Here is a 24899-nt window from a genome sequence, read left to right as displayed (position 1 = left end):
GATCAACCAGAGGGTAGTAGACAATAAACAGTGCAATACAAATATAAATAAATAGCAATAAATAACAAGAACATGTGATAATACAATAAAGAGTCCTCAAAGAGAGATCATTGGTTTTAGGAGCAAATCAATGATGGAGCAAGTGAGTATGGTTACCCCCTTTTGTTCAAGTGCCTGAACGTTCAGGTGTAGTAACTGTTCCTGGACCTGGTGGTGCAAGTCCTGAGGCTCTTGTACCTTCTGCCTTCTACCTTCTAACTGATGGTAGCAGCGAGAAGAGGTGATGGCATTCTCTGATGATGCATGCTGCTTTCCTAGGACAGCGTTTCATGTAGATGTGCTCAATGGTGGGGGGAATTAATTCATCCCTTCAGGAAAGAAATATACTATAACAAAGCTAAATGCAAAATTAAAGTGAAGTTTATGTTGAGAACCATTTGAAAAATTGTTCTGTGTATCACGGAGAGCAGTTTTTGTTTTCCCAAAGTGAATGGTACATTGTTAATCCTTCAGAACTCTGGTGGAGTTAGGATCAATTGTTAAAAAGCTATATGACAGAGGTTTGAAAGTTCAAAGTAAATTTATTATCCAAGTACACATATGTCACCATTAACTACCTCGAAGTTTGTTTTCTTGCGGGCATACAGAGTAAATCCAAGAAACACGATAAAGTCAACAAAAGACTGTAACCAACAGGACAAAAAGACAACCAATCTGCAAGGAAACAAAAAACTGCGCAAATATAAAAGAAAAATAATAATAGTAATAATAATTGTGAATTACAGTAAGTACATATATTAAATAATTAAATAAGTAGTGTAAAAAAAGTAGTCAGGTAATGTTCATGGGTTCAATGTCCATTTAGAAATCGGATGACAGTGGTGAAGAAGCTGTTCCTTAATTGTTGACTGTGTGAGTCAGTCTCCTGTACCTCCTTCTTGATGGTAGCAAGGAGAACAGGGCTTGTCCTGGGTGATGGTGGTCCTTAATGATGGATGCCACTTTCTTTAGGCATTGCATCTTAAAGATGTCCTGGATGCTATGGAGGCTAATGCCCATGATGGAGCTGACTGAGTTTTGTCTTGGGTGACATTACAATGCACCTCAAGCTCCTGATGAGATATAGCTACTCTCATGCCTTCTTTGTAACTGCATTGATATGTTAGACCCATGATTAACCCTCAGAGATGTTGACACCCAGGAAATTGAAATTGCCCTCTCTTTCTGCTTCTGATCCTTCTATGAGGAATGAATGAATGATCTTTATTGTCATTATACATCGATACAAGGAAACGCTGTTTGGCTTCCTCTCGGCAATTAAGTAAAGTGGTAGATAAAAACAGGACAGTGATAGAAAAACAGTATTAAATAGATAAGTAGCAGAAAATAAGTTGCAGCAGCACCAGAATATCACAGTAATGCACAAAGTGCCGTTAGTGCAAGTATTTGAGCCCTTGTGTGTGCATGTGTGTGCTCACAGGTTCAGACCGGTGTGTGTTCTCTTTTCTTACCCTTTCTGAAGTCCACAATCAGTTGTTTGGTCTGAATATTGTTGAATTGAAGATTGTTGCTGTGACACCACCCCACCAGCTGAGCTATCGTACTCCTGTACGCCTTCTTGTCACCATCTGACAGGCGTCAACCACAAGTGTTTTATTCCATCCATACTACATCCTTCATATCTTGGCAACCTCCTGCTCCTCTTCTCCCTCTCACTGGCTAGCTGAGTACTCATTCCCACTGACGTCACATGGAAGACTGATTTCACAGATTAAGAGAGAGATAGTAGCTACATTTATGCCGGGGAAGCTTCTTTGTTTTGGATACTTTAGTCATTTTGTGACCAACCCATCCCCACCCATGCAAGAGTTAAAGTAAAGCATGGTTCTCTGTGCTTAGTTAAACTTTAAGGAAAATTATGAAGAGTGGAACCCCTCAAAGCATCTCAGTTGTAGAAATCCATTGTATACTGCATTAATTGTAAAACTTAAAACATCTGTTAGAGTGCTGCTGACACCTTTTAGAGATTAGCATCTAATTTGCACTACCTTATTTAATTTTGCCTTTTAGTTGCTGAATTATTTATCAACCATTACCTTCAGGATGAAATACAACTGGTTTTTAATTAGTGCAGCTGAACACATGTGTCACTCTGACTGTCTTATGCTGCAAAATGTGTGTCTGTGTGTGGAGGATAGGGGCTGCTGTCAGCATCGGTCTGTGCCTTGCTCATACATCAGGTAAGGAGAAGGAATCAGTGGAAAGCAAGTGTGTGCACAGGAAGCATTAGCTATACCTAAGTCAAAGAGTCAGCTGGGGTAGCTGCTGCCTTCAGCATACGAGTGCCATCATGATGAATGTTTACAGCACTTCATTGAGAGCCAATTATCCCTTTTGTGGGAGGCCTGATGATTTGCTCACACTGTGGCTTGTACAAGCAACAGTGGATTCTGACATGGAGTAGCCGAGGAAAAACGTCCATGAAGAAAAAAAATTCTGAGGTAGGATTTTCTTTTATTTTTATTTTAGTCTTTCTTTCCTGGAGTTGTACTGCAAATCAGTTGTAGCAAAGCACGGCTGTCCTTAAATTGTATTGCTTGAGTTATTGTGACTGTGAGCAGCACAGATGTTTGTCATTCCACCTGTATATTAATTTATGTGGTGTCATTGATGTATGTGCAAAGAGAAACAAACTACTTGTATCTGGAGAATTATATTTCAAATTTCAAGACAGTCAAATAAATTGTTAAGCATATTTTCACAACTATTTAGCAAATTGTGTTGAACTGATATTTCTGGAAATATTCTGATACATTTATTCAGTAGTATCCAGCATTTTTGTTAGCATTAAAACCATGAAGTTTAATGTTTACTTCTCAGTGCTCAGATATTTGAACTTCCCAATAAATGAATTAATTTATTTCAAAATTGAATCCAGGCAATTTCGGATAAGATATTAAATGAAGAATATTGCAAGGAAGAACTGATTCTAATTTGCAGCCTTTCATTGATTTTATTTGACCCTCTTTCGTGTGAACACTTTATCTGGTTTTGATATTCAGACGTACTGAATCGCTACTACAGTGAGTGGACATACTAAATATTTAGCATGCAATGCAGTTTCATACCAGTCTTTGCCTAGAAGCAAGTTAATGAATTCAGTTCATTTTTGGAGGTTATATTCAATATTGTTAATTCTCTACTTTTAATTTTTACTTTCTTTTAATATAAGCTACGAGTACATCGCAATGTTTCCCGTGTAGAGAATACCTCAGATTCAGTACCTCTCAGTTGACCTACATATTTCAGTGTTATCAAATATCTCTTCGGCATGCTGTTACCTCAGTATTCTCATGACGTTTTGAAATAAATCTCGTCTCAAAATGTAATTGTAGAATTAGCTAACATCACAGTGAGCGTGTGGCTGTCATGGCTTCTCCTGAGATCAGTGAGAAATTACCATGTTAAAAAAACTAAAGCAAAAAAAAAGATGCCATTGAAAGCTTCTGGATGTGGACTAACAGGCAGAAGGAATAAAAAATATCACTTGAAGAAGGACAAACTCAATACAAGAAGTGCTAATTTAAGCAAATATTATTGAAACTAGGCATCATTCAATGTAGTTCATCTCTGAAACACTATTTCTGGCAAGGCCCCAGAGGGAGAACAAACAAACAAACAAACAAACAAAAACACACACACACACACACACACACACACACACACACACACACACACACACACACACACACACACACACACACACACACACACACACACACACACACACACACACACACACACACACACACACACACACACACACACACACACACACACACACACCCTGACTGATTGTGAATCTCCAGGGTTTATATATGAAGGGCTGCCCCAAGACAGCTCATATGCCAGGAGGTATTAAGTCACCTGTCCAATGCATGCAGTGACTCTTGATTAATAGCTGAAATCTGCAGCAGATACGCTTCAGCCATTTAAAGTTGCCTGACTTGAATCTTCAACATCACGGTGCCAGAGAAATCTAGCAGCAAGGGGCGAGTACTTCAGTTGCACGTTGCAGTTAGTTTTTTTAATTTGCGTTTGAGGTCATGTGTACAGCTGATGCTGACTTGCAATTTCTGTGTACTTGCATTAAAAGACTATAGCTGGAGATACTTTGAGTTTGGTCAGTAAATCATCTAATATTGATATTTAGGACGGTGGTGAATATTGGTACCTCGGGTTGAAGTGTTTGATGTTGCGGTATTTGCTAAGCCTGGCAGTTAGCTTGCAGACATTTCATCGCCAGTTGAGGTAACACCCTCAGTGCACAGTTGTTGGTATTTCTTTCTGGCGGTGCTCACGTTTATGTAGACCCCCGTTCGCTTGCCTCAGTACTGATTGGCTACCCCTTCAGTTGACTATTGAATTCCATTGGCTCGTGTTTCTTTGGCTCTTAGGAGTTAGTAGATAGCGTCTATTCAATATGTTTGTTACTGAGTTATAGAAGGCATAATCCACTATCGCTGATCTCAGTACACAAAGACTGAAAAGGGCACCACTTTAACTAGGACATCGCAGAGGTTCTGGCACAAGCAAACACGAGAATTTTTAGAAGCATGGTTTTCGTCTGATACCTTGGTAAACAAACATATTGAAATAGACGCCATCAACGAATGACCAAGAGCCAAAGAAGCACGAGCCAATCGAATTCAAAGGCAGCTAATGAGGACCGAGGTAAGCGAATGGGGGCCTGTGTAAACACGAGCACAGAGGATGTCACCTCGACTGGTGATGTAACGTCTGCAAGCAACTTGCCAAACTCGGTGAACACCGCAACATCAACATTGTTATTATTTATTAGATAAATTAAACATACTGTTTATGTATTTTTAAGTTCTTTAAAATGGGCATGGCATGGTAATGTAGTAGTTAGCACAGCGTTTTGTCATACCAATGACTGGGGTTCAATTCCTGCCACTGCCTGTAAGGAGTTTGTACGCTCTCCCTGTGACCTCTTGGATTTCCTCCAGGTTCTCCGGTTTCCTCTCACTGTCCAAAGACATACGGGTCGGTAGGTTAATTGATCATTGTGAATTGTCCCATAATTCGGGTAGGAGATTGCTGGTTGGAATGGCTTGAAGGGCCAGAAGGCCCTATTCTGCTCTCAATCTCAATAAATAAATGAATCTCGAATAGGAAACATGATAAACACCATAATATTATTTCGTTCAATTTCATGTTCAGACAAAAAATAATATATGTTGCATTTGCTTCAGTTTTATCTGCAGCCTCACAAAGAGAATGCAGTTTCCTCGTTCTCATCGCTGGAAATACACAGTATGTCCTGTTTATTTGATGTGCTTGATTCAGCTTGGTACTGACAAGTCCACTAATCTGGCCAACTTGTTTTGAGAAGCCTCAGGAGAAACTAACTGGGAAATAGAATTATGATGGAAATGGACCCCAGGCATTGCATTTCATCTGGTGAAGGACATTCCTGGTGTAATTTATTCTGAGCAAAAATAATCCTTAAATTATCTATAACTGAAAGGAACACTTTGGAATGATAATGAAGGCAAGAACAACAGTTGTTCCTGCTCTTAATTGACAATTACCTTTTGTAGGTTGCTATAGAAAAAAATACCCAGAATAAATTTCAGAATGCTTGCAAGCTAAAAGTAATAGTTTTTAATAGAGAGGGAAACTTTGACTAGAGTATAAAATTAGTCATATTTGTTTCAACTTTCCGGTTAGTATTCTTGCTGTAGTTCTCAAAAACAACAGGAGCTTTTTATCCATAGTTTTGGCCGTTTGGGAGCAATTTGTCTACGGGAGTGATTTTTATGTGCAGCATAAATCAGCCAGGAGTGTTCATCACTCGCTCAGCGGAGTTGAGAAAGAAATTGTGCTATTTTGATGAGCAGGCTTAACTTAAATAGAATCAGAGAGCTTCCAGTGCTGACAACATTCCCCACAGTAGTGTGAGATTTTCAATCTTATGCCTAAAAAGTGACAACCACGAACCACGTTATATTTTTTACTAGTTTGGGTGACAGTGTGGAGATACGATTCTACCAAAGGAGGTGTAAGGTGTTCCTTCCCTCTGCTAGCCTGCAGGTCACCCTTGGACAAGGTGTAGCACCTGTTTAGCCCCCTGATTTGGGTCACATGAAGCCATAGGAGCAGGTGGTGGATGGTCGTATGAGCAGTTGTTGCATATCACAATTCCTGGTTATTCAACCACTGATACCAGGCAGACAATCTCTGAAGAGTATTGATAATGACTGGGGTCACCCATCTTGTAAAGACATTGTCCCGAAGAAGGCTATGGCAAATCACGTCTGTAGGATACTTTGCCAAGAACAATTATGATCAAAGACCATGATTGCCCACAGCATATAATGATAACTTTTTTGGAAAACATTTTCAAGCTACATTCTTTGTCCTCCTGTAACCTCCAATACAATACAATACACACAGATTAACATGTCTCTTTGTCCAAGGCGCTCAGGGGCACCATTACTCTTAGTTCCCTGGCGATGAGTTATTCTAGTTTGCTGCTGAGGATCTCCAGTGCATCTTTGGCTTTGCTGCATTATACTGCAAGTCACCCAAACTCCGTAATTACCAGCATTGAGACTTTGTCTGCATTTCTTTCAGCCAGGAAAAGATAGAATGATGATTTCCTAAAGCGCAGACATTCATGCAATGCACTCAGATCTTTACAATGCAAGCTGAGGTTGGGTGGGACTATAACCAGTGGTCGTGAGTTGAGAGTGAAAGGTGAAAAGTTTAAAGGGAATACGAGGGGAGCCTTCTTCATTCAGAGGATGGTGAGAGTGTGGAACCCTGGATGGTAGGGGTATGGAGGGCCATGGTCCCGATGCAGGTAGATGGGAGTAGGCAGTTCCAATGGTTTGGCACAGACTGGATGGGCAGAAAGGCCTGTTTCTGAGCTGTACTTTTCTAATACTCTATGACTCCAAGACACAGTCAGAGGAATCTACCGTGGATCCATGCCCCAATGAGTCCATGTCAACCATCAGCCACTCATTAATACTATTCCGATGTTAATCCCATTCTCCCCATGTTCTCATCACCTCCCTCCAGACTGATTCACTCATGTCTGCACCTGGGGGCAATTCACAGAGGCCAATTAACCAACAAACCCACACATCTTTGAGATGTGCGAGGAAACAGGAGTACCTGGAGGAAGCACAGCAATTGTCGGGGGAGCTTGCAAACTCCACACGGACTGCAGTCGTCAGGACTGAACTCAAGCCTTGAGCACTCTGTTGATATGCCACAAGTCTCACTGAAAATTATCATGCCAATTTCAGCACAGGACAACCCAATAATACTGTTTGTAATTTCTTGCTGTCCTTGTGATTTTTTGTGGGAACCCGCAGTAGCTGCTTTAAAGTCAAAAAATAGAACTGAGCAATCTCTGGGTCCATGTAGGTATCTTGTAATTTAGAAAGACAGTAATCTGGTGTACTGCAGAACACATAAAGGGAGCCTTTTTGCACATTAAAACTGATCAGCTGTTTATAGCATTGTATAATAAATTCTATATTTATTGAGAAAGCTGTCTGAATGACAGCTTTGGAGATTTTGCATTCTCCAAGCAGTAATCAAATTTTACATGTGCAATTTTAATATAAGAGATAATGTTGTATTTCCCTTCAACAGTCGTGGAGATCCCAGAGAAACATTTTAAAAAGTTAATGAAGGGAGATCACAATATGTGTAATGCCACAGATGTTATTCACGAGAACCAGTTGCTCTTTAAGAAAAAAATTGTTGAAGTCACTACAAAACATTTTCCTTCATATTTCTCTTATTTTCTGTGCTGCAGTACTCAATTCTACAATCCCCTTCTTCACTTTGCATTTTCCCTCTGTCATGAGAGGACTCTTCAGTGCAGATCCTCTTGTTTGTGTGTCCAAGAGCTCTCAGCCTGGCATTGCCCTCACAACCATCCGTCCAATGGGGTTGCACTTGGCAGCTTTTCCTGTTGTTGCCACACACTGCTATGCAGCCTTGAACATCTTTTAAAATGCTCTTCAACTGCAACAGGCCTAACATAACACACTGGACAACAATGACTTTGCTTCCTGAATTCTTTTGAGTGTATCTTATGAATTTTGAGCTGCTGATCATGAAAATCACCATGACATTTCCCGATCACCCACCATTTTTTTTTAGAATCACCTACCTTTGTTGTTTAAGTACATAATTCATGTCAATTGAAGTGTTGGCCACAACGTAAGCTGAAGAGATTTCTATCTTGTCCATGCATGCCTGGGCATGCTTTCAGTTGTCTGCATGACCCATAGCAATAGTGTCTTTTTATTGATTCTTCAGTGTTAAGCCTGAAAGCTGTTCTGCTACACAATGCAATGTCCACCCTTCAATACCAATCTGCTGTGCGGTACACGTGAAAGAAAACTACCAACATTTTAGAAGTCCTGTTGAAACGCAACTGGAACATCTGTGGTGAACTGGAAGTAGTAGTGCGGCTACTAGGAATGCAGTTCGGATACACCAAGTACTGTCGTTTATTTTGCAAATGGGACAGCTGTGCTAAAGTATCTCTTTATATTAGAAAGGACAGGCCACTCCATAAGCAGTTGGTTTCAGGGCAAAAAAGAGTGGCACATAAGCCATTTGTAGACCCAACAACAAACAGGAGAAAATATGCAGATGCTGGAAATCCAAGCAACACACCCAAAATGCTGGAGGAACTCAGCACACCATGCAGCATCTATGGAAAAGAGTACAGTCAACATTTTGGGCCAGTATTTTGTGTGTGTTGCTTGGATTTCCAGCATCTGCAGATTTTCTCCTGTTTGTTGTTGGACTACTACACTGTGAAGTCTCTTCCAGGGATGCATACCCTGAAGAATTTTAAATCTTCCCTTCAACAGGAGTTCAGTGAAACTCTCTCTCACCGCTCCCCCTCTGTGATAATCGTTTTTTTACCAGTCCTGATGAAGGCTCTCGGTCTGACACATCGATGGTACTCTTTTCCATAGGTGCTCCCTGGCCAGCTGAGTTCATCCACCATTTTGTGTGTGTTGTAGACCCAACAAAGATATTTTTGTCCTCTTTCCATATATACAACTGGGTCTTATGAAAAATTTTGTGAAAATGATGAACAAGGAAAGTGAAGGATTTCAATATTTGAGACAAATGTTTCTTAGAATAACTGAAGCCAAGACTAAGGAAGGCATTTTTGTTGGTCCACAAATCAAACAGGTCATCAATGACAGGCAATTTGAAGAACTTCTAGTGAGACTGAAACTACAGAGCAACAACCTACATGCAGCTGGTTGACAACATGCTTCAAGCACACAAAACCATGAAGTGCATCAAGCCACTAAAGATTCTCTTTCTGCTTCCCATTTAGATATCTTCCCTGCAAATCTTGGCGCTGTCAGTGATGAGCACGTTGAAAGATTTCACCAGGACGTTGTGATCATGGAGAAACAGTATCAGGGCAATTGGAATCCATCAGTGCTGGCTGATTATTGTTGGACACTTAAGCAAGAAGCCTCAAACGCTGAGTACAAATGAAAATCATCAATGACACATTCTTACCTGAGTTGAACTATTGCAAAGCATCAGCACCATTATGCAATTAGATACATTATATTCAATAAAAGTTAATTTCTTGTTTCAATAAAACCCTGGGTGATACAAGTAGTCTGAAATATTATTGGTTTTCAGCTTCAAATGGTCTATGATAAACAAAAAAAAAAATCTGAGGAAACAACCCTTTTGAAAAGTCTGCTGTCTAGCATTATCAATACTCTTGCTGCAGATGCTGGCAATGGCATAAAAAGGGAGTAAAAGCAGGAGGAGAGATTGCCTCTATGCAAATCTAACCCCAATGGAAAAAAATGCCATCAACAGCGATGGAAAGGGGGATGATGAGGACAGAAGATACAAACAGCAGGGAAGTCTGGCACCTTTTCTCCCTTTGCTCTCTCACTTAACAAACAGGAAAATTTACATGCCAGAATATTGTGATCACATGCAGCTACTGCTCAAGCATCGCAAAAAGTGATTATCTTTATCCTTTCCCTTATTCAAGACAATCAAAAATATCTCTGGTGTTCTTCTTGCGAAGTCTGAGGCAGTGAACACTTTAAAATGTAGTGTTACCTGCACATATCTTTTAGAACAACCAGCAAAGAAATCAGCGCCTCAAACAGTATAATTGGGAAATTACTATAATGTACACTAACAGCATCACAGTTCATAAGGTGAACAGAAGCCAATATAGGAAGAAAGAAGAGCTCAGCATGAAAATAATAGTATTGTTCAGGAATATTCATCCTGTCGACTTTGTAATTAACCTTGTCTTTCTTGTTTTATGTGTTAAATTTAGGCCAAGTATTTTTTTAAAGAATACAAAATCAGCAACTGCAATTATTTTTGCATAGATACATTGAAGATATAATTGCAATGCCAGTTCAGGTGAATGATCCCGACCTGAAATGTTGACTGTCCATTTCTGTCCACTGATGCTGCCTGACTCGCTGAGTTCCCCCAGCATCTTAATGTTTGCTGCAGATTCTGCAATCTTTTGGGTAACTTTCCTTCTTCAGAACTTAAGAGTTTTCATTAGAAGCCAAAGGAGAAGAAGTGGGAATGTCTACATTGTGGACAACTTGGAGTCCAAAGTGCTGTACTTATATTTAGGTGAAAAGCTGTGCTGGTCCTGAACGCAACTTAGCTTGGTTGAAAAAGGAAATGCCCATTCAGTAAGATCATCCTACAATATTTCATGGAGAGGATGAAAGGGCATCGCCACTGTCCCCTGGATCGCCACGGTCCCCTGAATCATCACGGTCCCCTGCAACACCAAGGTTCCCTGCATTCCCATGCTGTATACCTTGGCTTTTCAAAGAGCAATGGGAGAAGAGGAGACCGAGCAGCAATCAAGGACAGGAGAAGATGCATATAGTGAACCAAAATCAGAATCAAGTTTATCATCATCGTCATATATCTTGAAATTTGATTCGAAGCAAAAAAAGATTTTAGAAGTTGCAAATGAGGAATACTGAGGGAGTGTTCACGGACAGTTCAGAAATCTGACAGTGGAGGGAAGATGCTGTTCTAAAATGTTGAGTGTGGGTCTTTGGGCTCCCATAGCTTCTCAAAGTTCAAAGTAAACTTATTATCAACATCACCAAATGCAACAATGAGCTTCATTTTCTTGCTGGCATACTCAGTAAATCCAAGAACTATAATAGAATTAACAATTAACAATCAATGTGCAAAAGACGACAAGCTATGCAAATATGGAAATAATAATAATAATAATACATAAATTCCCCAATGGTAGTAATGAGAAGAGGGCATGTCTCAGATTGTGAGGGTTTGCCATTCTGACATGTCGATCCATGGCCTTCTCTACTGCTATGATAAGGCCACTCTTAAGTTGGAGGAGCAACTCTTATGTTCCGTCTGTGTAGCCTCCAACCTCATGGCATGAACAATGCCTTCTCAGACCTCTGTTAGTTTCTCTGCATTCCCATCCCTCTTCTTTCATTGCCCACCCTGACTCCCCCTTATCTCTCCTCTTCTTCTCACCTGCCCCTGGTGCCAACCCTTTCCCCTTCTCCCATAGTCCACTGCTCTCCTATTAGATTCCTTCTTCTTCGGCTTTTTACCTTTTCCACCAATCACCTCCCTGCTTCTTCAACCCCCCCCCCCCCCCCCGCCTCAGCCCCATCAACCTGCCCTCTTTCCTGGCTTCATTGATCACATGGACAGGAGGAGGAGTATAGGAAACTGATACAGGACTTTGTGATATGGTGCAACTCAAACTACCTGCGTCTCAATATCACCAAGACCAAGGAGATGGTGGTGGACTTTAGGAGATCTAGGCCTCATATGGAGCCAGTGATCATTAATGGAGAATGTGTGGAGCAGGTTAAGACCTACAAGTATCTGGGAGTACAGTTAGACGAGAAGCTAGACTGGACTGCCAACACAGATGCCTTGTGCAGGAAGGCACAGAGTCGAATGTACTTCCTAAGAAGGTTGGCGTCATTCAATGTCTGTAGTGAGATGCTGAAGATGTTCTATAGGTCAGTTGTGGAGAGCGCCCTCTTCTTTGTGGTGGCGTGTTGGGGAGGAAGCATTAAGAAGAGGGACGCCTCACGTCTTAATAAGCTGGTAAGGAAGGCGGGCTCTGTCGTGGGCAAAGTACTGGAGAGTTTAACATCGGTAGCTGAGCGAAGGGCGCTGAGTAGGCTACGGTCAATTATGGATAACTCTGAACATCCTCTACATAGCACCATCCTGAGACAGAGAAGCAGTTTCAGCGACAGGTTACTATCGATGCAATGCTCCTCAGACAGGATGAAGAGGTCAATACTCCCCAATGCCATTAGGCTTTACAATTCTACCGCCAGGACTTAAGAACTTTTTAAAGCTATTATTAATGCTTTTTGAGATGGTGATTTAGATGCATATCATATTTTTTTTACTGAGTTAAGTATTGTATGTAATTAGTTTTGCTACAACAAGTGTATGGGACATTGGAAAAAAGTTGAATTTCCCCATGGGGATGAATAAAGTATCTATCTATCTATCTATCTATCTATCTATCTATCATTCTATCTTGTACTGCTTGCCTCCTCCACCTATTATTCTGGCTTCTTCCCCCTTCCTTTGCAGTACTGATGGAGGGCCTTGGCTAAAAACGTCAACTGCTTATTCCTTTCCGTAGATGCTATCTGAGCTGTTGAGTTCCTCTAGCATTTTGTATTTTTTAACCCTGGATATCCAGCTCTTGTAGAATCTCTCGTGTGCTCAATGATAGGTGCCTTCTTGAGGCACCACCTTTTGAAAATGTACTTGACATAGGAAGGTTGTGACTGTGATGATGCTGGCTGATTCTCCAACCCTCTACAGCCTCTTTTGATCCTATGCATTGGAGCCTCCAAATGAGGTAGTGATGTAACCAGTGTATCTCCACCATACATCTGTTGGAATCGTTGGTGACATGCCAGATCTTTTCAAGCTCCTAATGAAGTATAGCCTCTGGCAGGCCTTCATCGCGTTCAGCTATTCTTCAACCATGCAACCAGGAATGTTCCTGTACTAGATCTACTGACAAAACAATTTCATCTTGATACTGAGCTTTACTTTATAGGTACTCAATCAAATGGTAAAATGCCTTCAGTCCTGCTTAGGCTTGTTATTATATCAATTCTGATAAACGTCATCCTCTTCTGAACAGTCTTACTTTGGACTATCAAAGAGGAAATACCCAAAGAAAGGTCAATAGAGTACACCTGGATTATTCATCTTCTTTGTCTCATGTCTAGATGATGTCAGTTGTTTCCCTAAGTGCCAGTGAGTGGTGTGCTGGTTCTAACTCCTCACCTGTGTCTTTTAATTAATTCTCTCTTGAAAGAAGAGATCTATAACTCGGGCTGTACCATTTGTGAGGATTGCTGTGGCCCTGTGCCATCTTGTGCTGGGTTATAAAATTGGTGCACCAATTTCCCCCTGCCATCTCAGGGTTTTGCTCTCATGCCCTTTATCAACATCAACTATTTGGGTGGTGAGCATGGTCTGAGTATGGGATTGTATTGGGGAACATCTTGCCAAGTAGTGTAAGTAGTTTACAGGTATTATCTCAATTAACCTGTTCACTGCTAGGTAGCATTCAGCATTGCAACTCTAAGAATCATATAAAATGTCTAAAGGACAAAAGTTTCTGGGATCGAACTACAGCTTCCTTTAGAGTTGTCACTTGTCAGAGCGCTGTTGCTGAAGTAAAACCAGCTGTGACATATTTGCCAATGAGGAGTTTAAATATTCATTTTGACTAATATTGATGTACTGAAAAGACATATTTCAGTTTTGATAGCTATATTATATGGGTGCCCAGCAGTGTAACGGTTAGTGGAATGCTATCACAGAAGAGGGTGTTTCTGAGTTCAGTTCTAGTGCTGTTCTGTAAGGAGTCTCTGTACATCCTCTTCATGGAATGCATATGTTTTTCCCAGGTGCTCCAGTTTCCTCCCACAGTACAAAGATGTACTGGGTAGGTTAGTTGGTCATTGTAAGTGGTCCCTTGTTTACCTTAGGGTTATGAGGTTGCGGGGGTGGCGTAGCTCAAAGGACCGAAGGGCCTACACGGTGCTGTAGTTGAAAACAATCATGAAAGGCTCCATCACCACAGAATGTAATTCAATTAAGATCTTTCTTAGGAGTACTAACATACTCTGCAAAGTTTGTTACTAACCTAGCTAGTATGCTGAAACCACTTCATGAGCTATTTAATAAATCGACACACTGGCAGTGGGCAGATCGTTGTGAAGAGGCTTTTAAAATATTTTTTCAATACTCCCCAATGCCATTAGGCTTTACAATTCAACTGCCAGAACTTAAGAACTTTTTTAAAGCTATTATTAATGCTTTTTGAGTTAGTGATTTAGATGCATATCATATTATTACTGAGTTAAGTATTGTATGTAATGAGTTTTTGCTACAACAAGTGTATGGGACATTGGAAAAAATGTTGAATTTCCCCATGGGGATGAATAAAGTATCTATCTATCTATCTATCTATCTATCTATCTATCTAAAAAGGTCAGAACAGCGCTGTCACAATCTGAACCACTCACACACTTCAACTCATCATGGCCCATGCAAGTGGCCTGTAACACACTCACCCTATGGTGTGGAGGCCAATTACCTCAGACATCATACCATCAGTTGAAACGCGTCCAATCACTTTAGAATCAAGGACGTTAAGCAAGGCAGAACACTACTATGCCCAGATTGAGCAGAAAGAATGCACTTTCTTTTTGGAATTAAGAAATTCCATCAATCCTCTTTGGTCGACACTATTGACAGATCATTGTCTCTTTTGATCGACATGCGGGCTTTCCTTCCCTGGCTGCTAGTCGAATGCAATGTTGGGCTCTGTTACTATCCGCACATTAGTGCGATATAAAGCACAGGAGGTCTGAACAGAAAACCCGAGCAGAGAGATGTGTCAAAGCAAAGTACAGAAGTTTCACACAGGAGAGAGTACTTGTCCAGATCTACATCTCTGGAACTACGTAGATACCTGTGACAGTGGTGCCATAAACTGGTCCGGGGTTGTACACAGTGGGAACTAGTAACCGCTATATCTGGAGAAGGCCTGTTGGTCTGCAACATAAACTGACCAATCCAGATGCAGTTGTAGAAATGGGACAGGATTCTGAGGCAATGACTGCAGAACTGAGTTAAGAACAAGTGACACAGCCAGTGCTCCCCCATCAGCTGTGCTTTCTGAGGTGGCTCTACTGACAATGCAGTGCCAAAGCCAACTTCTGTACATGTGCACATCACCAAGAGATAAGACGTCTCTGATGTCATCCCCAGGTCATTGGTACCCTTACAGGAACAGGTGCCCTCCAGACACACAGAATTTCTAGTTTAGTGACTTGTCCTCTGTGCACAGGACAGAATAATACCTGGAGCTATGTCTGGGAATAGAGGCAGTCTGCCTTCTTTCGCTAGTTTAGAAAAACATGTTTTTGTTGTTGGTTGAATTTGATGATTGCTCCATTGAATGTTAATCCATCAGCAGCCGGTCTGTGTATGGGAAAGGGGGAGAAACCTTCAAAATAAGGGGGGAGGTATAGGTTTTGTATTCATGTAAATTTTGCCACTTATGGGTTGCTCTCAAACTTCCCTCTGTGTTACGTATTGATCATAATGTGAGAGGGCATTCAAGGTAGATAACTTACAAGCAAAATTCACAGCTTACATTGTAACCCTTCCCACCCTATCTCCTGTAAATATACTATTCCCTTTTCTGAGTTCCTTTGTCTCTGTCACATCTGCTCCCAGTATATCAGAGATGTCCTCCTTCTTTAAAGAACAGGGCTTCCCTTCTTCCACCATTGAGGCTGTCCTCACCCCCATCTACCGCATTTCCCAGACATCCATGTTCACCCCATCTTCCTGTCACCTTCACAATGTTAGAGTTCCTCTTGTCCTTACCAACTACCCATGGGCCCCCCATCCAACACATCATTCTCAGCAACTCCCACCATTTCCGAAGGAATCCGACCACTAAGCATGTCTGTACTTCCCGCCCCCCCCCCCCCACCCCGCTTTCCAAATGGATCACTCCTTCCGTGATTTCCTTGTCCATTCATCCCTCCCCACTACTCTCCTTCCCGGAAAATATCCCTGTGAGCTGCCAAAATGCTGTACCTTCCCAATTACCTCCCACCTCACTTTCATTCAAACTGTCCTTCCCTGTGAGGTGGCACTTCGCCTGCGAATCAGCTGGGGTCGTCTATTGTGTCCAGTGCTCCTGACGTGCTTCCTCTACATTGTTGAGAACTGTTGTAAATTGGGCACCACTTCATTGAGCACCTCCACTCCATCTGCCAAAAGTGGAACTTCTCGCTGGCAAAACATTCTAATTCCAATCCGCATTCCTCTTGTGCCAAGATGAGGCCACCCTCAGGGTGGAAGATCAACACCTTATATTCCAAATGGGTAGCCTCCAACTTGATGGCATGTATATTGAGATCTCCTTCCAGTAAAGTAATTTTACCTCCCCTTTCTCCTCTTCTTCTATTCCCCACTCTGGCCTCTAACTTCTTCTCACTTGCCTGTTACCTTGCCATGTCCCCTTCTCCTTCTCTTCCTATGATCCACTCTCCTCTCTTGTAAGAATCCTTCTTCTCCATCCCTTTATCTTTCCAACCCACCTGGCTTCACCTCCCACCGTTTAGCTCGCCTCCTTGCATTTCCCACACTTCTAATTTTGACATCTTCCCCCTATCCTTTCCAGTCCCGAAGAAGGGTCTTGGCCCGAAACTTCGACTGTTTACTCATTTCCTTAATGCTGCCTGACCTGCTGAGATTCCCCAGCATTTCGTGTGTGTGTGTTGCTTTGGAGTTCCAGTATCTACAGACTTTCTCATGTTTATTAGTAACAGAATGTGTGTTCCTCACCTCTCCATCTCTCATATAGATTAACACGGCCACCCGGCTGCCCTGTACCACAACATAATACCAGTATGCTGTGCAAAGGGGATTCTGGAGAAAGTTCTCCAGATGGGTTTGGGACTTATTACATGTAAATACATGATGACACTCGTGCTATCCCTGCAGAACCATTGGCGCATTTATTTCCCTTTAACCTATTCTGTCCCACATGTCTGCTAATATGCAAAGTCAGATCACAGGAGAGGCAGATTTGGGGCCCGTCCATCTAAACTGAGAGCGAGGTTTGATTGATCTAAGTGGCAAGGTCGGGTATGGACCGAAACGTGGTGGTGGTGGTGTCCAGGCCCAACGTGCATCAATGCGGCAGGGCCTGGGTACTAGAGTGTGGTAAACCATGTATACTTGTCTGGACATGCCCCCCTGCTGACTGCTCCTGTGGCTCCTCCCACAGACCCATGTATAAAGGCGATTGGGGCACTGCTCCTCCCTCAGTCTCCGAGATGTCATGCTCCCTTTTTGATGCTAATAAAAACCCATCGTTCACTTCCTGTCTCCGAGAGATATTGATGGCGCATCGACGATATTTGAATGATTTAAACGCTGGGTTAAAAAAAATTGAAAAGGCAGGCTGTCGGGACCAGAGGCGAGGGATCTGCTCGCTGTTCTGCAACATTTACTCCGCTCTTTGCTGCACTGAGGCTGAGGATGTGGGCCTGCTGCAGCTGCTCCATTTCTGCAGGCTCTACATTTACTCAGCTCTGTGTTGAGCTGAGGCTGTGGGCTTGCTCCGGCTGCTCTGGGCTTCGAGTTTGAGGACTCATTTTTGATCTAAATGCTATTTGCTTACTTCTATTGCTTGCACGATTTGTCTCTCTCTCTCTCTCTCTCCCTCTGCACATTGGGTGATATTGGTATCTTTTCATATGAGTTCTTTCAGGTTTCTTTGTTTTGTGGCTGCCTGTAAGCAGACAAACCTCAAGGCTGTATGATGTATTCATACTTTGATGACAAATGTACTTTGAATTTGAATTTCCTAACACTCCAGGATATGCTGCAAGTAAGCTTTTCCTTGCACCTGTGCTTTAGTGTATCGGTGCACATTACAATAGATTTGAATTTGACTTTGACTGAAGGTCATTTTACAGTTAGAAATTACCATACCGACCAGCACACCTCTGGGAAATAGCAAGAACACCCTGAAGGAACAGAGAGAATATACGAACTGCATAGACAGAAGTCCCGGCCAGGTTTGAACCTAGGTTGCTGGAACTGGAAGGCGGGGGCACCATTGCTGTTTTGCTAATGTGTAAGTTTGATTTAACCATAATTTTTTGTCAAATTTCTGAAGAAAATAATTTGAATTAACTTGGTGAGCTAGAACAGTTAAATGCTAACAATCCACACAAAATGCTGGTGGAACGCAGCAGGCCAGGCAGCATCTATAGGGAGAAGCACTGTCGATGTTTCGGGCCGAGACCCTTCGTCAGGTCTAACTGAAAGGAAAGATAGTAAGAGATTTGAAAGTAGTGGGGGGAGGGGGAAATGCGAAATGATAGGAGAAGACCGGAGGGGGAGGGATGAAGCTGAGGGCTGGAAAGGTGATTGGCGAAAGTGATACCGAGCTGGAGAAGGGAAAGGATCATGGGACGGGAGGCCTTGGGAGAAAGAAAGGAGGGAGGGAAGCACCAGAGGGAGATGGAGAACAGGCAAACAACTAAATATGTCAGGGATGGGGTAAGAAGGGGAGGCGGGACATTAACGGAAGTTAGAGAATTCATTAATGCTGTTCATTTGGTGCTGTGGTCTGAGGGAATCTTCTGAAACTCATGAGGGGATATTCTGAGAAATTTGTCAATACTTCATTAACAACCTATGTTATTAATTATGTGAATTTCCCAAGGATTTCACTTGGGGGGAAGAAAAGTTGTGCTGTTTTACTCTTTCTTTAACTGCTGCCCGGTGTCACTGACGACAATCATCATGAAGTGCTTTGAATGTCACATTGGGCACTCACCAATATGCTTACTGAAAGAACCACTCTATGACAGCTACCACAGCATATGCCATGCACCTGACACTGACCCATATGGAAAACAAGGGCACTTGGGTCAGCATGCTGCTTCTGGAATACAGATTTGTGTTCAACACTATTGTTCTACAGACCTTAGTGAACAAACTCCTACTCCTCGGTCTAAATACAGCACTGGGTTTTGGACTTCCTTGCCAACAGGTAGTCAGAATGCACACACCATCCTCAACATGGGTGCCCCCCAGGGCTGTGTGCTGAGCCCACTGCTGTGCACTCCGCTCACACGTGACTGCATGGACAAATACGCAAGGAATTACGTTGCTAAGTTTGCCGACGACACAACAGTGGTGGGGCTCATCACCAACTTGGTGTGAGATGGCCTACTGAGAGGAGGTGAAAGAGCTTGAGGCTTGGAGCCAGGCAAACAACCTCTTTCTCAATGCCAACAAGACAAAGGAGATGGTTATCAACTTCAGGAGAACTCACACCTGTCACTACATTGGTGGCACAGCAGTGGAAACCATGAGCAATTTCAAACTCCTGGGAGAGCACTCCTCATACATCCTCCCATGGTCCCAAAACACATCCTACACAGTCAGAAAAGCTCCCCAATGCCTTTACTCTCTGAGGAGACTGATGAGAACTGGATTTGCACATCCATATTCAGGTCATTCTACAGATGCATAGTAGAGAGCATCCTACAAGCTGGTATGGAAACTACTGGAGAGGAAGGCTCTACAACAGGTAGTTAAAACTGCCCAACACAGCACTGACACCAGACTACCCACCACCAAGGACATGTATGCAGAAAGGTGCTGGAAAAGGGCCAGTAACATCATAAAGGATTCTGCTCATTGATATTTGTCCCATTCCCATCAGGGCGGAGGCTACACTGCATCCATACCAGGACCACCAGACTCAAAACAGTTACTCTTCCCAAGCAACTCCTCTACCCACTAACTTAGCCCTCCACACCCCAAACACCACTACTTTATCGTTTCCTGTCAGTCAACTTATGTACAGGCACTCCTGTGCAATGCACACAAAACGCTCAGCAGGTCAGGCAGCATCTATGGAAAAGAGTAAACAGTCAATGTTTTGGGTCGAGTCCATTCTTCAGGATTGAGAGGGAAGGGAGGGGGAGATGTCTGAATTAAATGTTGGGGGTGGGAGAGGGGAACGAGGTTCGCTGGAAGGTGACGGGTGAAGCCAAGCGCTGGAGAAGGAAGAATCTAATAGGATAGGATAGAGGACCAAGGGATAAAGGGAAAAGGGAGGAGATATAGGCGGAAGTAATTGGCAGATGAGAAGAAGTAAAAGGTCAGAGTGGGGAATCGAGGAAGGGGGCAAAATTTTGTTCACCGGAAGGAGAAATTGATATTCTTACCAACAGACAGAATATAAGGTGCTGCTCCTCGACCCTGAGGGTGTCCTCATCTTGGCACAAGAGGAGACACTTCAGTGTCTGGCATCACTTTATAGATATACAATCAATCTGTGTGCAGTATATAAACAATGTTATGTTTTTATATTTAATTATTGTCTTCTTCACCTTATTGTGTTTTATTTTTGTGCTGCTTCGGAGCTGGAGTAACAATTATTGTCTTCTCCTTTACACCGGTGTACTGGAAATGACATTAAACAATACTGAATCTTTAAATGATACCTAATTAAAGTACTAATGGTAAAAAAAACTCTGACGATTCAGCCAGCTCAGGATTTTGGTTGTGCCAGATCATCAGATTTTCCAAATGATTGGATGTTATTCCAATTAATACTCCAACACACTTCGTATTCACATTTTTAGATATTACACAACGTTATAATAAATTTTCTGGTCGCAAAGGATTAGAATTAAATTATTTAAACATTCTGTCAAAGCCTGTGCAATTAGTAGTTTATTCCTGGTCAGTTGGTGGCTCTTGAGATAGGGCATTAGACTAAGCACTGTCGCCAGGCAGACAATCTGTGAAGCGTATTGATAATGGCTGGGGTCACCTGTCTGTCAAGATGCTGCCCAGAAGAAAGCAATGGCAAACCACCTCTGTAGAATTTGCCAAGAACAATCATGGTCATAGACCATGTCATATGACACAGCCCATAATGGTTCAATGGTTCAATTTAATATCAGAGAATGTATACAGTATACAACCTGAAATTCTTACCCTTCTCAGACATCCACAAAACAGAGAAAAAAATGCCCAAAGAATGAATAACAGAAAAGCATGAGAAACCCCAAAGACCCCTCCCCACTCCCATGTAGAAGCAACAGCAAAAGCATCACCACTTCCCCCTCCCCTTCCCCCTTGTTTCAGCAAAAGCATCACATCCCACACCCATCATGCAAGAAATAGCAAGCCCCCCCAGAGACCATGATCTAGAGTCCAGCAAAACCTACTGTCCATCCCAACCCATCAACATCTCAACAAGCCCTCTCCCTCACTCAGTCTCATAATAATGATTGTCCACCAAAATGTCATGCTGTCTATTTACTGAGTGCTGGTAAATCATGCAAGTGGCGTTCATCCCCTTAGCAGTCCATTGGATATCATTCCTGGCAATGGCTTCATTTCTTTGATCTGAACATGGGCTAAACCAGACCAAGGCTTGACAACCTGTGAGGAACTGCAACAGTATTAGGATTGGAGAAAGTCAGCATCTGAATCTTTGGCACAAGAAAAACTCAGCTATGTAGCCATACCCTGCAGAAAAAATGTGAAAGTATTCCATTGGAGCCCAGAGAAAAAGCGAGAAAATTGGCTGTATTTAGTTTTTTTTTGCCTCAAACATTTCCTATTTATCACGACAACTGAGAATTCCAAGCTGCAGGAATCTCTACTGAGCACCCTCTAACACACCCATAACTGGCACCAATATTACATCTTCTAGATGTGAAGAATACTCGGCTCTTCACAGGGTTAAAGCCACAGTGACCACAGAATGCTAGCACAGAGAATGATTCCCTTGTCTGCTCTTTCCTCCCAGCCCTGTAAATTATTCCCCTTCATGTATCTATCCAATTCCCTTTTGGAAGTTACAGATGTATTTGCTTTCACTGCCCTTTCAGACCACACATCTTAGATCAAAACAATTCATTACAGCACCTCTACCACTGTGCAAGAGAACTTACACTCTACTGCACAGATGTCTGAAGTACTTCACGTTCTCCTTGGGCTTACGTGGGAGGACTGAGTTAAGAGAATCTATTCTCTTTACTTACTTCTCACTACTTCATGTATAGTTGATCAAGATTAACATTTCACTCTCAAACCATTTGAGGGACGGAATATGTGATTGGAAAAATACAGTTTAGCAAGTATTTTAGCGACAGCATAAAATGATTACAATGACACAGCTGGTAGAGCTGTTGTCTCTCTGTATCATAGACCCGGGTTCATTTGAAAGACCATAAGACATTGAAGCAGAATGATACCATTGGTCCCAATTGAGTCTGCTGTGCCACTTGTTCATGGCCGATATTTTATCCCCGATCAACCTCATTCTGCTACCTTCTCCCCTTAACCGTTGACACCCTTATTAACCAAGAACCTATCAACCATCACCCCTACTGGGGCATATGCCACCAACAGCAGTTCACCAGAGTCTTCTATCCTGGGCCAGTCTTTCAAGTTATCATCTTTGAAGATGCTTCCTGTCCCAGGGATGAAGTTTTTGAAACTTCTCTTGACATTTCTGTGGCACTGGTATTTTACAGGATGGGGGTTGCTAGCCCCACACACAACCCTCCTCCTTTTCCAGCTGGACCTGGGACAATCCATGGCAGAGTTCTAACTCTGTGTTAAATATACCAAATGACTTGGCCTCCACAGCTTTCTATGGTAATGAATTCTTCAGATTCAGGGTAAGGAAATCCTTACTCATCCTTATTCTAAAGGGACATCCTTCTATTCTGAGGTTGTGCCCTGTAGTCCAATCCTCTCCCACTAGAGAAAACATCCTCTCTACATCCACTCTGTCCAGGCCTTTTAATATTTGAAAAGTCACAATGAGATCCCCACCTCTCGTTCTTCTAAACTCCTTTTCCTGTTGCCATTTTGGTTGATTTTGAATCGGGGCGGGCTGCAGATAAGAAGCATTGAACTGAACGGAAACATTCCTTTTGATTTTGTCTTTTATATTCTGTATTTTTGCTTTTTTTGTAGCTGCTTGCATGATTTTTTTGCGCGTGGGGGGTGTGAGTTGATTTTTTTTTTGCTTTGAACGTGTTCCATGGTTCTTTGTTTCATGGCTGTCTGTGGAAAGATGAATCTCAGAGTTGTATACTGCACTTGTTAATAAATGTACGTTGAATCCTTGAACCTCAGTGAGTACAGGCCCACAGCCATCAAACGTTCTTCATGCATTAACTCTTTCATTCCTGGGACCTTTCTCTTATGACCGTGGGTGCTATTATGTGGAGACTGCACATCCTCTGTGTGATTGTGTGGGTTTTCTTTAGGTGATCTGGTTTTCATCCCCCCCCCCCCCCCCCCCCCCCGATCCCGGAGAGATGAGGTTGATCGGTTAATTGACCACTGGAAGTTGCCTGAGTGTACAGGTGAGTGTTGGAATCAGGGCGGAGTTAATAAGAATGTGAGTCTTGGAGTGATGTGAGTGACTGCTTCTAATGCTAAAATCATGGAGGAAAAACCATGCTGAAGGAGGTTTGTTACCCATTCGTAACTGTGTTGCATATAAAATAGTTTGGTAGATTAGCCCTTTGTTGCTGAGAGCCATGAGGAAGAGGATAAAATGGAACAATGTTTGTACTGAAAAGGGTGGCGAGGAAATTCACCAGAAATGTTTTAGTTATGGCAGAGACTAGTTGGGCTGTGACTATATTCCTTGGAACAGAGGAGACTGAGGCAGACCCGATGGAAGTATACAATATTATGAAGGAAACACGGAGACTCTGAGCAACACACACAGACAAAATGATGGAGGAACTCAGTAAGTCAGGAGCATCTATGGAAATGAATAAACAGTCGATGTTTCGGATCGAGAAGACTCTTCTTCAGGACTAAGGAACTTCTCATTGCAGCAAATGTGTCTAAGACAGACGACATAAGTTTAAAGTGAGGAATTATGGGAGATTTGAGGGAAAAAATTCACTCAGATACTGATTGCAATCTGGAATGCATGCCTGAGAAAGCAGCTGAGGCTGATGCTGTCATAATGTCACAGTAGAGGAGTGTTTAGTACAACACTTTTCAACAGAGGCAACCCAGGTTCATTTCCCGTAGCTGCCTGTAAGGAGTTTGTACATTCTCCCCGTAACCACGTGGGTTTCCTCAAGGTGTTCTAGTTTCCTCCCATAGTCCAAAGATGTGCTGGTTGATAGATGAATTGGTCATTATAAATTGTCCTGTGATTAGGCTAGAATTAAATCTAGGGATTACTGAGTGGCATAGCTGAAAGGACTGGAGGGGCATATGCCATGCTGTATCTCAGGAAAATAAAACAAAATTCAAAAGCATCTGGACAAGCACTTGAATCTGCAAGGCATGGTATGCTATAGACCACATACCGATATATGGGATGAGGTTAGATAGGTACTTGATGGTTGGCATGATATTGTCTCTTTCTATGTTGTACGACTCTGATTCTATGAGAAGGATTTCAAATTGAAATACAAACACAGAAGCAGGTATCGAAATGAATTCCACAACAGTTAGAATTTAGCGAAACTGTGTTATGAAATAAGTGTGAAAGGGTCGAACAGTTTACTGTTCACTGGGCCTCACTGGATTACCAATGTTTATTTGCATTGCAACCAAATGTTTCTGCTTCAGAAGCATTCATCATATTGGCAGGAAGACTTTCAACATTCTGCTGTTTTCAGAAGATTTTTATCTTTCAGGTATCTCCCATTTGCACG

General features: G+C 42.2%; 1 protein-coding gene across 2 annotated transcripts in view; it reads left to right on the top strand.

Moving 5' to 3' along the window:
* The first annotated feature begins 2260 nt into the window (after positions 1-2260).
* The window catches only part of mgat4c (mgat4 family member C), a 457440-nt gene continuing 434801 nt past the window's right edge, over positions 2261-24899 (top strand). For both annotated transcript variants that reach the window (XM_073059643.1, XM_073059642.1), the window contains exon 1: positions 2261-2501. The gene's annotated coding sequence lies outside the window, so the exon portion shown is untranslated. The remainder of the gene's footprint in view (positions 2502-24899) is intronic.

Source organism: Hemitrygon akajei, chromosome 10 (assembly GCF_048418815.1).
Source record: "Hemitrygon akajei chromosome 10, sHemAka1.3, whole genome shotgun sequence".
In the NCBI taxonomy this organism is placed as follows: domain Eukaryota; kingdom Metazoa; phylum Chordata; class Chondrichthyes; order Myliobatiformes; family Dasyatidae; genus Hemitrygon; species Hemitrygon akajei.
The sequence above is the reverse complement of the archived record's forward strand: the minus strand, read 5'-3'. Positions and strand labels throughout refer to the sequence as shown.